The following is a 13,591-nucleotide window of genomic DNA, read 5'->3' on the forward strand; positions in this document are numbered from 1 at the left end:
AATGAAAGGTACTAACCAAGAAAAACCCCTTCAAACCCCCAACCAACAACGCCCCTCCCCGCTTCCCTGCCTTGTGGACTTATAACTGCCCATACCAAACTGGCAGAGTGCCTGTAGCCCAAATTCTGATACTACAAAACAACTAACAGTAGAAAAGAGGAGGGAAACCAACACTCCATCTACCCGTCCCCGACACTTCTTTGAATCAATTGTCCCCAATTGGGCCACCTTTGAAGCTTCTCCGGTGAGAGGTGGAACATGATGAGACTACGTCCAGCTGTGGGGCCCCCAGGACCCTGTTACCTGAGTGAGTTTGTGTGGAAGATAACGGCACCTAGCAATTCTCATCCTCGGTCCTGCAACTCCAGATCGTCGTCCCCGCTCCTCCCTCTGGGACCGCTGTCGAGTCGACTGTCCAGCCAGTCCAAAGCCACTGCCGGATTATCAAAGAACCATGCCCCTCTCTCCACTTCCACACGGAGACGAGCCGGAAACATCATTGCATATTAAAGTCCCTTCTCCCTGACCTTCTTCTTGACGGGCATGAACGTTCAACACTGCCTTTGCACCAATTGCGTAAAGTCCGGGAAAAAGGATATAATGGCATTCTCATAGTGCAGAGGGGTTGTAGTCTGCTCATGCTGCAGAATTGCATCTCTGTCCCTGAAGTTGAGGACACCAGCTATTAGCGGGCGCGGCAGTGCACCAGGCTTGGGTCATCCGCCCAGGATTCTGTGTGCGCGCTCATTGGTGAAAAATTTCCCCAGTACCTTAGGTTTGAGGTAGTTTAAGATGAGGTCTCCACAAACAAGTCCGGCGCTGGCCCCTCCGATTTTTCAGAAACAACTTGGATGCGGACATTGTTGCGTTGGGTACGACCTTCGCAGTCCTCCAGTTTGCGTTCGGCCGTCTCACAGAAGGATTTAAGATCTTGTACTTCTCGTTGGAGTAGAGATATGTCGTATATTAGACCGGCTGTCTTTATATCCAATGTTTTGACTTTCTCATTCATTTTCATGAGGTCAGCCTGAATGAGGTTCACATCGGTGGAGATAGTGTCTATTTTATGTTCTACGGATGATTTGACTCAATTGATGGCTGCCAGAACGGCCTGCAGTGTCAGGTCCGGGGTGGCTCCCTCAGTTTCTTCCACTGCCTTAGGAGTATGGCGCAGGTCTGTTGGTGAGTCCTTGGGAAGAGTGTACCGGTCGAGTTTGTTTGACTAGACTTGCTTTGTGCTCCTGGGACCCCGGGCCAGGCCCCTTTCTGCGTCATGTCTCCCTGCCATCGCGATCCCAAGCCCCCAGACCCGCTGGCAATGCCTGAGCCGAGTGCCACTTCATGGTTGTGAAAGGGAGAGGAGAGAAGGGAAAATTCAATGATCTCAAGCTGTCATCTTATCACAGGTACCAGGGTCAGATGCGGGCGGTGCAAAAGGTGAGCGGTGCCCTAGGTGTCCGTGACCGTCCGGTCAGCCGGCGTCTGTGCACTTCACCACAGGTAATCACAGTCTCTCTACAGCAGCTGCCGCATGGCCCAGGAAGGGTGGCATGCGAGGACGAGGTGGCTGTGCAGTTGAATAGGAAGCGATCACCAGCAGGGAGGCAGACAACAGAATATTAAGTGTAGTATGTACTTATCTTTTCCAGCATCTGCGGTCCTGCATTGACTATATTCTATAACTGACGGAATATGTTGTGTTTTGTTTAAGCTGTCCTTTGTGAAAGCACCCATTGAGGTAAATTCCATCATGTTGGCTTGCACGTGTTTTAGGCCATTTTGGGCTTGTTGTGCAAAAGGTCCTATTCGCAGAATCACACATTACAGAAATGCAATTTATGTTTGTGACCAAATTCTGATTTGTTAATTGGAAGAAAACGTGTTTAGGGTGTCCCCTCTAAACTCCAAATTGGATTGGAACATATTAACGTTTACGAACATATTCCGGTCACAAAACATTAATTATTATTATTAAAATTATTGTTGTTATTATTATTATTGCTATTCGTTTATTATGATTTGGGACTCCATGGAGTTCCACATAAAAATATACACAGGCAACTCCAATTTACCATATCAACTGGCACTTAAAAACAAGCTGAAAAAAGATATAAGATATCTCAAATTACAGTTTTCATAAAACTACACAAAATTCGTAATTGCATACGGGAGACAAAGAAGCGGTTTGGGAAAGCAAAATCTGTTTCATACAGCCTGATTCATCATACTCCCGTTTTGCGAGCCCCTAACAGCGATTCATAGCGAACAGCTATTAAGGACTCGCAAAACGGGATTCATGTAGAAATATGCAAAAAAAATGCGATTCCTACTAATTCCTTATTTGCGATTAGCAAATTGCTAATCACAAATAAGGAATAACTCCCCATTCATTCCTATGGGCCAAAAGGCCGATAGGAATGAATGGGGAGTATTCCTTATTTGCGATTAGCAATTAGCTAATCGCAAATAAGATAGCGATTGAAAGGGTGCCAGGGGTGTCCAAAGGACACCCTGTAGCACCCCTTAAATGCCAATATGAACAGGGGTTGCGCACACACATGTCCAAAGGACATGTGTGTGTGCAACATGCAACTCAGAAAAATGCTTTTAAAAGCATTTTTCTGAGTTATCGCTATTTACCACGAGGTTTGACCTCGCGGTAAATAGCGGCCCGAAAATGCGATTTCGCAATTTTTAAGTGGATGATGAATTGCATTTAAGGAATCTCAAATAGAGATTCCTTAACTGTAATCCATCGCAAATTTGCGAAAACGCAATTACCGATTTTTGCATTTGGGATGATGAATCCCAAATGCAAAAATCTCACTCGCAAAGGGCCAGAGTCTCAGAATCTGGCTCTTTGCGAGCCGAATCGGGCTTCATGAATTAGGCCGTAGAATCCTTTAAAATACAAAACTAACTAGGAAGTTGACAACTTTAACTATGTAATGTGAAAATCCTAAAATATATTTATAACAATGCATAACAGATTTAGAATTCATTATACAGTGCACAGTAAATAGCAGCATAAAAGGTGACAAAAGTGCAAGTGCTTAAGCATAATAACAATTTCAAAAATCCATAAAAAATTCTAATTATAGTGAGGAGTACATTTGGCTCTAAATGATCATTACTCAATAATTCAACTTATAAAATACACTATAGTTTGTCTGGAGGGAACCCTATGCAACCAACTAGAGCTAAGCGGAACAACATAGACCTTCTCTAAAATATATTTCAAAATTGTTTAAAAAAACAAAAAAAATGTAAGCAAACTGGTTCGGGGGATGGGGGGCAAAATACAATTTCTGGCCTCCTCAGCTGTAGCAATGTTGTATTTTAGGAACAATGGTCTCAAAAAACGACGCTGTGAGTGTTGTAGTAAGGGACAGACAAATACAACATGGTTTAGATCCTGCACCCAGTTTCCACATAGGTGACAAAGTCTGTCCTGCCTAGGAAGCCCCTCCCACGCCCCTGTTATTATTCTTAGGGGACGCAAATTCAAACTTAACAACAAGATGGTTCTGTGCACTCCTGAGGATTCCATATAGTATAGTATAGAATGTGCAGTAGTGTGGCTCACTGGTTAGAGGCGGCAGACCAGAGAGCAGAGGACGGCCCGGGACCAGGGTTCGATTCCCGACGCGGCAGGTTTCTGGACCAGGGTCAGCGGACTCGATAATTCTCTCGCCTCGGTGCCCACTCTGATCAGCGATCACACTCGGCAACTCTGGGCATAAGCTTGCCTCATCTGCACTAACGGCCCCACCAGACCGCCAGGGATGCCTGGTCTCACCCTGGAGATACCCATTAAGGGACCATCTCTCAGGGAAGCCAGGAAGGGTTTCGCAGCGGTCGAAGCGCGGAGATACTCCTCCGGGAGTCTATCCTAGCGCTATATAAACCCACAATTAATCAATTAATTAATAAGGTTGGGACTGTTTATAGATACTACTCCCGCTATGATATCGTTATTGGAATACGCTGAAAACAGTGTGATCTCATTTACAATAAACTTTATAAATTATTTTTTTAATTAAAGTTTTCCAAACTTGTTTAGGAAGTGAGCCTGTGCCGCTGTGCTCAAATTCAATCATGGTTACAGCTTTCTCGTAATTTCAGAATAGAACATTATTCCCCCTAGGGGAAGAAAACATTTCTTCACGCAATGCTACCCATAACGGGTTCTCAACACTATTTAATAGTGCATTGCTCCATCTTAAGCACACAGCCATAGCAAATACGTAAGTGTAGAGTAGCCCGAATTTGAGCCTAATCGCCGCTTTCGAGGCTGCGTGGTCCAGATTACACATGTGGCGCCAAATATGCGTTTCTACTTTTTTAAAGTAATCACACCGCTGTTCATCCACTGACAAAACATTAATCTTTTATTACCTACTCAGAGGCGGTGATAAGCCATTCATAAACGGGAAGGGATCCCTAGTGTTAACAAAAACATTTATTAAGAGTAGGCAGTGGTCCTTTGGATCACTGCCTACTCTTAAAAAGTGGAATTTACACATTCAATTTTTTTTATGCATTCTGTTTTCCTTCAAATAAAACAGGTTGCATTTTAGAAGAATGCTTCATTTTAAAGCAAGCACAGACTTGGGTTGGTCTACTACCTAGCATGCCACCATCCCTATGATGGCTTTGATTCCTTGTGGGTCGCAATTTGTGACCTACATTATTAGTATTCATGAGGTAGGTCAAATTTTAACCCATTAAGAATTGGTAATTTGCAATGTGATCCATTAGTACATAGGTAACTACACAAATTACCACACTGGTCAGAAAGATACCTTGGCCTTTGCCACTTGCCTTCTAACCATCAGGTGTAGCAAACCTCCTTAACTATTGCTGATTATTTATTTCTGCAGAGACCAGCAAGGCTGAATGAGCAGGTAACGGGCCCACAACTTCAAACCTGAGGAGTTGGATGGCCTTGCAAGAGGGTCCCTGACGGATATATGGCTAGCAAAGAGTCAGGTAAGCTACATACAAGAAATGCACCTCAGTTTGTCTTCTGTGTGTTATTAATATGATTGTGAGTGGCTTCCCACTCCCAACCTACTTTTTTATTAGTCACAACCACCTTATGATTAATATTGTATAACCCTATGATGTGGCAATTTTCCATTTACACATGGGACTGCAAAATAATTAACATAATATTTTGTCTGTATAACATATAAATACTCTGACTAGAATAACCATATTTTTACCAAAGAAATGGGATAAACTCATTGCCCTGGTCAACCATCCAGCTTTCAGTATTACACCTGACTACAAACACAAAGATATACATATGTATTTCATATATACAGCTTAAACATTATTTCGGTCTCAGTAATAATTTTAAAACTCTAGAACACCAATTATATGTAGATAATGCACTACACTAACATTAATGATTGATATGAAAACTCAACATTTAAAGCTGAGAAAAAATACCTTACCAACAAGATATGCTGTGTTTTTAAAAGCAAAAGACTGACATCAGTAAATGTACGTAGGACCATCCTTTGGCATGAGGAAGCTGTGAGCTCAAACAGGATGACAACATTATTAACATCCATGGTGTCACTAAGCATGTCATGTTTTAAGGTGAAGGTGTCTGTTTTAATGTCATGCATTTTATGACTTAACATTATCAGAGCCAAGTGAGGCCCTCAACCTTCCAACTGTTAAGTCAATGTTGAAAGAGACTTTAAACAATTCTCAATGTACTTGACTTTAGCATTGACCAGAAATATGCTTTTTGTAGCCTGAATACTGTCATTTTCGAAGTTGCAACCTCCACTTACAACACAACGGTCTGAGTTACATATAGGCAGAATTTATGATCCCTCACAATGATACACATAGACCACACCCATAATTAGAAGGGCTGTACTATACAACGCACTTATACAATATTAAAAAGCCCATCCACAAATTGTCATTGAGTAATTTGGCTCACATGTCCCAGGTTATTGACCATAATACCATCACATGATATTGCGTGATGGCAAAAGCAGAAGAAAAATACACTTTTGCCACAAGAAAATAACAAGAAGATACAACATATTTTGCATGATTTAGTTGACATTTCATAACCTCACAATGTAACAGATATCTTGTGCATCAAAAAACAATTGTACATTCTATAGTATGCACTTGGAATTAAGGGGACAGTATTTTTATCACAGTGGTGATGCAATAACATATCAAACAACATGTCAACTCCCACTGAGTATATTAATTAAAAGTAACATTTTATAGTCAGAAGCATGTCACGATAACTTTTCTAGTTTAAGTAAATGTGATCTTTTTTGATGATTTTGTTTTCTTCTCTTACTCTCTGTGGTTTAGCTCCCACATAAAGAGGGAGGAAGATTTGGAGATCCACTGACAAGCAAGCGAGCCAGCATGGGGTCTTTAATCACTGCTGCATCTACTGCTGGAAATTATTGGAAGACCTTTGGTGATGGACCCACCTCATTGAATTAACAAAACTAGAAAGGTCCTCCCAGCAAAACATTAAAGAGCATATTTACAATAAAATGTCTGATTGTGGAGTTGTGATAAATTTGGCAGCGTTGTGCTTCACCACTTTCAAAACACAGGGAATCCCCGTATTCATAAGAATGTGGCACACCCCTGTGTTTCCCCTAGCGCTGGTGCCAAAAAGCTGCCTAGCGACAGGGCAGGCACCCTGCTGCCATGTTGCAAGGGTGCCTGCCCTGCAGGTAGAATTGTTGTGCAGGAAGGGATATCTTCCTGCACATAAACAATCAATAATGGTGATCTGCCCCCTTTATGTGTGTTGCAGAATGCAGCACATGGAAGGAGCAAATCACGAGCTGAAATTAATACAATCTCCTCGTATCATCATTCTAATGCCTGGTATTCCATGGCGTTCATTTTTGGCACTGCCTCAGCCTTGTAAATCTGGAGAAGAGTCAAAAAGCAAAAGGGGTTGCAGTTGAAAGCCCACAGCAACACCAACTACATGTCCCTTTGCCACAGAGGACTGTGGTAGAAAGGAGCATATTTACAAGGTGGCGTTAAGCCACGCAAAGTGGCTTAGCACCACCTTGTTTATTTGCAATAAAAAGTGATGATCCAGTGGCAGTGAGGACTTGTAAATATGCTCCAAGGTGTTCTGGTCACTGTCCTCAATAATACAGTGCATTCTGACAGTCGCCTACATAGTCTTAAATGGGAGGCTGAAGGATGTAAAGTAGCGACCATAAAATACTCATGTTTTCATTCCATTTCGTAAATTGTAATATAATTTCACAACCATAATGGCCTGATTTACAGTTTGGCAGACAGGTGACTCCATCACACACATAATGGATATCCTGTCCAACTTATTTCATGTCCAGTAGGATCAAATACTCTTGTAATAAAGCAAAAGGGAAATCCACAGCATTTGGGACATTGTAATCCGTCTTAAAAGTTTAAAAGAAGTTGACATTAGAAGTATCAAAAAATAAATTTTCCCCAGATGTAGATATTGCAGAACTGATTCTGTCGCAAATGTGGTAGATACCCCATCCACCTTATTATAAGTGAAATTTCAAAGAATGCACTCATAAATGCAATAAGGCAGACAGGATATTTTCTACATTTGTATTACAGACACATAACCATAGCATCACAAATGAAGCCCAATAGCAATAATATATTTGTTACTCTGATGATGTCACAGTTGTTACTGCTGGATTATGCCATCGGAAAAAGTCCAATCTGCCCTTTCATCAAGTGGTTAATGAGGCTCACACTTCCCAGCTGCAAATAAACAGTTTTAGACAAGCCCATATGCAGGTCAAACATGATTTATTACCAAAATTCTATTTGAATTAGGTTTTTGTGACATAAATATTATTCATATGTCAGTACTTCAGGCTGAATTTTAAACATGATATCCTGGACCTGCAATAGTTTCTTTCTTTTCATTTTAGTCCATATAGTCATGCAAATATGAGATTAGATATGTAGATATGTAAATGCTAGGCATGACCTATGAGTATACATCATGTGCAGAATATTGCTGTTAACAAAATGTCAAAGAAGAAAATAGCAATAGTTGCCTGAGCTTCATTTCTCCAGATAGGATAGGGTTTGAAAACAAGGCAGGCAGGCAGGCAGACATCCAGCATTATCCAAGAATATAAAAATATATCTAACATGTAATGTGTTTGCCAAAACATATGTGACTTAGACCCTATTTAAAAATTTGACAAAGCGATTGCTTAAATACTAACATGATGGATAGTCCGTCCACCATATTACAAGAGCAGTCTACCCTGTGACATTTGTTGTAACAGGGATACAATATCTGTTACTTTTATAATGGAGTAACCTCTCTGTCAAACTAAAAATCAGGCCCTTAGATACATGTATCTTTGCTTGGCATTAATCACATAACAGATGTAGTGCATGATCTGGAGTTCTGCAGATAGGTATTTTCTAGTGAGAGATATTCTATGCACCTTGGCAAGACATTGAGAACCACTATTAGTCAGAAGGTGAAGCCACATAAACTCTGTCTCACTCTTGTCATCCCAGTGAAAAAAACAACACCCAGTCCATAAACAAGGTGGGATATACTTCGCCCCAAGCACTTCTCTAACTGCCCGCATCCCGCCAGCACTGGTGTTAGGAAAGGGACGGTAAGTTCTCAAGAACTGCCCAGGGTGTCAGTCAGCAACTCACACACACAACTGGATAGCATTTTTGATGGTATGCACTCTGTCATGCCTGATTCCTTGTGACACAGCTGACACCTATGCTTCTAGTACACATGCCTCAATTCTTCCTTCTGTTTCATTCCCCCATCATTCCACACACTATCCCATTCAAGGACTTGATCCCATTCTACAGACCACTCCAGTTTCTCCTTTGGACTCCATCTGACCTCGCTCCATCACTCCACCTGTCCTGACAATATCCCAAACCCCTAAATATTCTCATACCACAAACACTCCCATATCCTAAAACCTCATCCCACCCATCACCTTCTTACCCCGAACCACATGGCCCTGCCCCTCCTCCAAAAATCCTTCAAACCGCACTCTATCCCAAAATGTAGGTACAAGGACTGCCACCTGCTTAGAGAGGATGGAGAGCTTGACCTTTATTTTAAAATGAAATGCTACCTCACCCACCAAATAAAAGTGCAAAAATCTGCACACACAAATGGAGACAGGGTTTTAAAATGAATCCCTATAGGAATCATGATAAATGAAATTAATTGTTTCTAATAGTTTAAAATATAAATACATATATAAAATATATATAATGTTAAAACATATTTATTATTATTTTTTATTTTCTATAATTTATTTAACAAACCTTTGTTGAATTTCTAAATGACCTTTTTTAATAAAATATAATCAAGCCCATGTTTAGTTAATTCTATACCTCACATCTAGTAATTATTAATGGTTAATGCCAACATGTCATTTTTCTACTTCAGATGAGAATTTACTTTATCAATTTAAATTAAAAAAATAATTTAATTTACTATATTCAAATTAATTGACTATTGTATTAAACATTTATTTAATAGTGCTGTAGCAATTTATACTTTGGTTCTACATTTAAAAGAAATATTTAAAATTAATTTACAATTTTATTCAACACAAAAATATTCGTACTCATTTATTATAAAGGTTAGTGTCTGTTCTTCCTTATATTTTGCAATAGGAATATATCCGCCCCAACTGTGGAGTCTCCCTAATGTAAAGTATAGGTCAAAGTAGAATTGTTTAACAGAAAAATTGGAAACATATTTCATGTTAAATATTTTATATGGTTATTTTAAATGTAAAACAAAAGTAAAAATGCTACTGCATTGTTGCCATCATTTTGAATTAATGGCCCAATTACGAGTTTGGCGGTCTGACTGCTTGAATCCTGTATAATGAGTTGTGCTATCTGAAACGCGGACTACAGCTACATCAGTCTACCCGAAGAGTCTGTGGCCTTCTGCAGTGTTGTAGTTGCTCCATGGACGCCTTCTGGTCGACAGTCCATCTGCCAAGCGTTTTACATTGTTCTTGTGGTCTCCCAGTGGTGGTTAGTAAACAGAGGTTACCCAGCGGCAGTTGACCTCTGTGGTACGCACGAAAAAAAACCATCAAAGCAGTGATCATTGGATGGATTTAAAAAACACACACCTGCTGTGCTTCGGCAAGTGCACTTGCCTGCAAATAACACTATAAGACACACCATCCATGAACATCATCATTTGCTTCACAACTGCAGCACAGCAAAACAACCAGACATTTCATTTGCTACCCATTTTCATCTTTTCATTTAGCACTGTCAACCCCCTGTAATGTTTATTTTGCAGGTTTTGTACCTCTTTCACTTGTTTGTTTTTCATTCATATACTCATTCATATTTCAATTTGTCACCATGCTTGGGGGAAAAAATGCTTCACTGAGCAAGACTTGACAGTCATGTTGGGTGAAATCATTAGAATAGAACCAGACATTTTTGGATCCAAAGTCCAGCATACTCCCCTGGCGGTGTCACTCCCAGTGCACCATTACCCATCTTTCCCTGGGAGAAGAAGGTCTTCGGCATCCTGCGTTCTGAAGGCTTGACACAAATAGAGGGGGGGGGGTGGACTCTTGTAAGAAACATTTCAATACCTGCCACAATATCACAATGTCCTGTTCGCTCTCAACTCTGCTTTTGCTATTGTGTTCTCTATCTACTTTTCTAACATGCAATACTCAACGTATCTGAATTGTTGTTTTGTCTGTGGCTATGTGTATTGCTGCATATAAGAGCACATGCATTCAACTCAATGACATGCCACATGTTGAAATGATGTCTGCCTGTGCATTAGCATAAAGCTATCAATCCAGGACCCATGATATGTGTTGAAATGTAAATGTGTGGTCCACCTCAAATGCAAGTTGCCAAAAGGTATGGTACACTAACCTTATATCAAGTGTTGGTAAAGTGAGATTGCAGTGACTGGAACTACCACAAGGCCCTCTCACTTGTCCACCATTTTACAACTGATCTATACTAGCTAGCAGGTTATCATCTCTCAAGTGTTGGTAAAGCCAGATTGAAGTGACTACAACTACAATGAGGCCTTGTGTCTGGAGCTCTAACCAAGCTGCTGGACTCCTATTGCCCCTTCTCACTTGTTTGCCACTGGCAATGACCATGACCGTGTGTGTGGCGTACATACACCCAGAGGTAGAAAACAAAACTCACTTGCCTCCTGACACTGCTGCTTTCAACACCTGCTCCATTTAATTTGCTGTTTTGTACCTCTGGAACAATCATGGCATGAACTACAGGGGAGAGGGTCCGTCCCTTCACTCCAGAGGAGCTGTATGCCCTTGTAGAAGAGGTTCTTCCCTTGTATGCCAAATACTATGGCTCTCCAGAGGAGCAGGTAAGTTTCTCAAATACATATTGAACTCAATTTCACTGCTTCCTTTCTATTCCCATAGACTAGAGTGTGCCTCTGAGTGTCAGAGGTAAGCATTAGGTTGATTGCATACATTGTGTGGTCCCTACATTGGGCAAACATTTAGGGTACGATTCCGATTTCGGGCAGAAGGGCTCCGAACCATGTTCGGAGCCCTTCCCACCAAATCGGTCAATGCTGGCTGGATTCCTTCCCGACCAAGCCATTCCGATGGGCTCGGTCGGGAAGGAATCTGACTCGGATTTCCGGAGAGCATGTCCGCAGTCCAGAAATCTTCCAGTACTCCCCTGGTCGCCCCTGTATGACTGAGGGAGTACGATGGCAGCTTTTCACTTCGTGCCGGTCTGTCTGGCATGAAAAGGCAGTCAGAAGCTGTCTCTGGGGGCCCCCAGCTGGGCCCCCATGGGTGTGAGGCAGCCAGATGATGGCCTGGGGCACCTATGGTGCCCCTCCGTTGATCCCTGCACCCGGTGGTAGGCACCTTGTTGTACCGGCCACAGGGTGCAGAGATGAACAGCACCCCTGCTTTCTACATTGCAAGCATGCTTTCCGGTCGGAAGGCATGCTTGCATTGTACAGTATACGAATGCGACTGAACCCTGTTAGTCGCATCGTACTAGCAGGGCTGTAACCGACGACAGCAGGTCGGTCGTTTACAGGTCCTGCCTGATTTATTTATTTATTTATTTTGCACCTTTGTTAAGCGCACTGTTACCGGAACGGTGTCCTGGCGCTGAATGACCACTAGGGTGCGTGACGGAGTGGAATTAGTGTGTGAATAGCCAAGTTTTCAGCGCCCTTCTAAAGGGCAGCAGGTCGGAAATCTGCCAAAGGGCCAGTGGGAGAGCATTCCAAGCCCTAGCCGCTCCCAGTGAGAAACTCCTTCCCCCCAATGGGTCTTCCTGACTTTAGGGACTAAGATCAGTCCTTGGTCCGAAGACCTGAGCGACCTGGTCGGTTTGTACCACTGAAAGAACGCAGTCATGCAGTGAGGGTCCAAACCCTTCAATGCTTTAAAAACTACACAAAGCGTCTTAAAGGCTATTCTTTTTCGCACTGGTAGCCAATGGAGCTTTACCAGATCTTGTGCTACCGAAGAGAATTTGGAAGTTCCCGTAATCAAACGGGCAGCTGCGTTTTGAAAGATTTGTAGTTTATTTAACATCCCCTGCTGGGCATTTAAAAGCAGGCTGTTACAGTAATCTAGGCGGGATATTGCTAGTCCGGTTACTACGGTCTTTCTGTGTACATCAGGGATAAAATTGGAGTTCTGGACTTTTTGGTTCCGTCCAGAGGTGTCAGGGTACAACACCCGAAGACCCCGGAGTTCCATCTGCCTTGGTGCACAAATGAACAGAAACACGGGCTTCTCGATGGTGGCGTCAAAGACCAAAGGTTTATTACTGCAGGGACACAGAAGTCACAGAATCTACACACGGGCAGAGACTAGGAGCCTGTTCGATTTGTACAAAGAGGGCTGCTCCTTATATACGGTTTTTTATGCTAGGGGCAAATTCTTTACATGTAATACATTCCCAAAACCTTTGTGTCAAAAACAATAAATATTTGACGTTACACAGGAACCGTCGATAATGTCCGAGGCCAAACTTTGCGAAGAGAGGGGTTCCCACTAGTTTGTCACAATTCCCTGTCAATATTGCATTCAGGACCCGGACCGCCTCATCGTAAAGTTCGTTACCTCCCCCTAATAAAGATTCAGAAAGAAAGAAACAGAGCCAGGTGTGGAAGATAGAAAAGTGGGATAAGGGATATTTGTGGGTTGTAAATGGGCAAGGCTACCGGCTTCGGCCGCCTAATCATGATCAGGTACAATGGACACGAAGACCAGTTTGGCAGGACTGGCCTCGGGCAGAGGAGGCAGCCTTTGTCGAGTCATGCAGCTACAGCGTGATCTGGTTTAAGGTGCACGTGCCATGTAAGAGGTGAATCTCCGGCTAAGGCTACGTGTCCCTAATCAAAGTGGAGTGAATGAAGTGATCAGATGCTATTGCATATGTGAGGGCAAGGAAACACAAAATGGCGGCCATGATCTAAGATGGATGCCGTGGGTATATCAGAAATATGTCAATGGAAGGAGTGCTCTTGCTCGTAGCGTAGCGAAAACACTAGGATATA

The sequence above is a fragment of the Lissotriton vulgaris genome, chromosome 6 (genome assembly GCF_964263255.1).
Source record: "Lissotriton vulgaris chromosome 6, aLisVul1.2, whole genome shotgun sequence".
NCBI classification, from domain to species: domain Eukaryota; kingdom Metazoa; phylum Chordata; class Amphibia; order Caudata; family Salamandridae; genus Lissotriton; species Lissotriton vulgaris.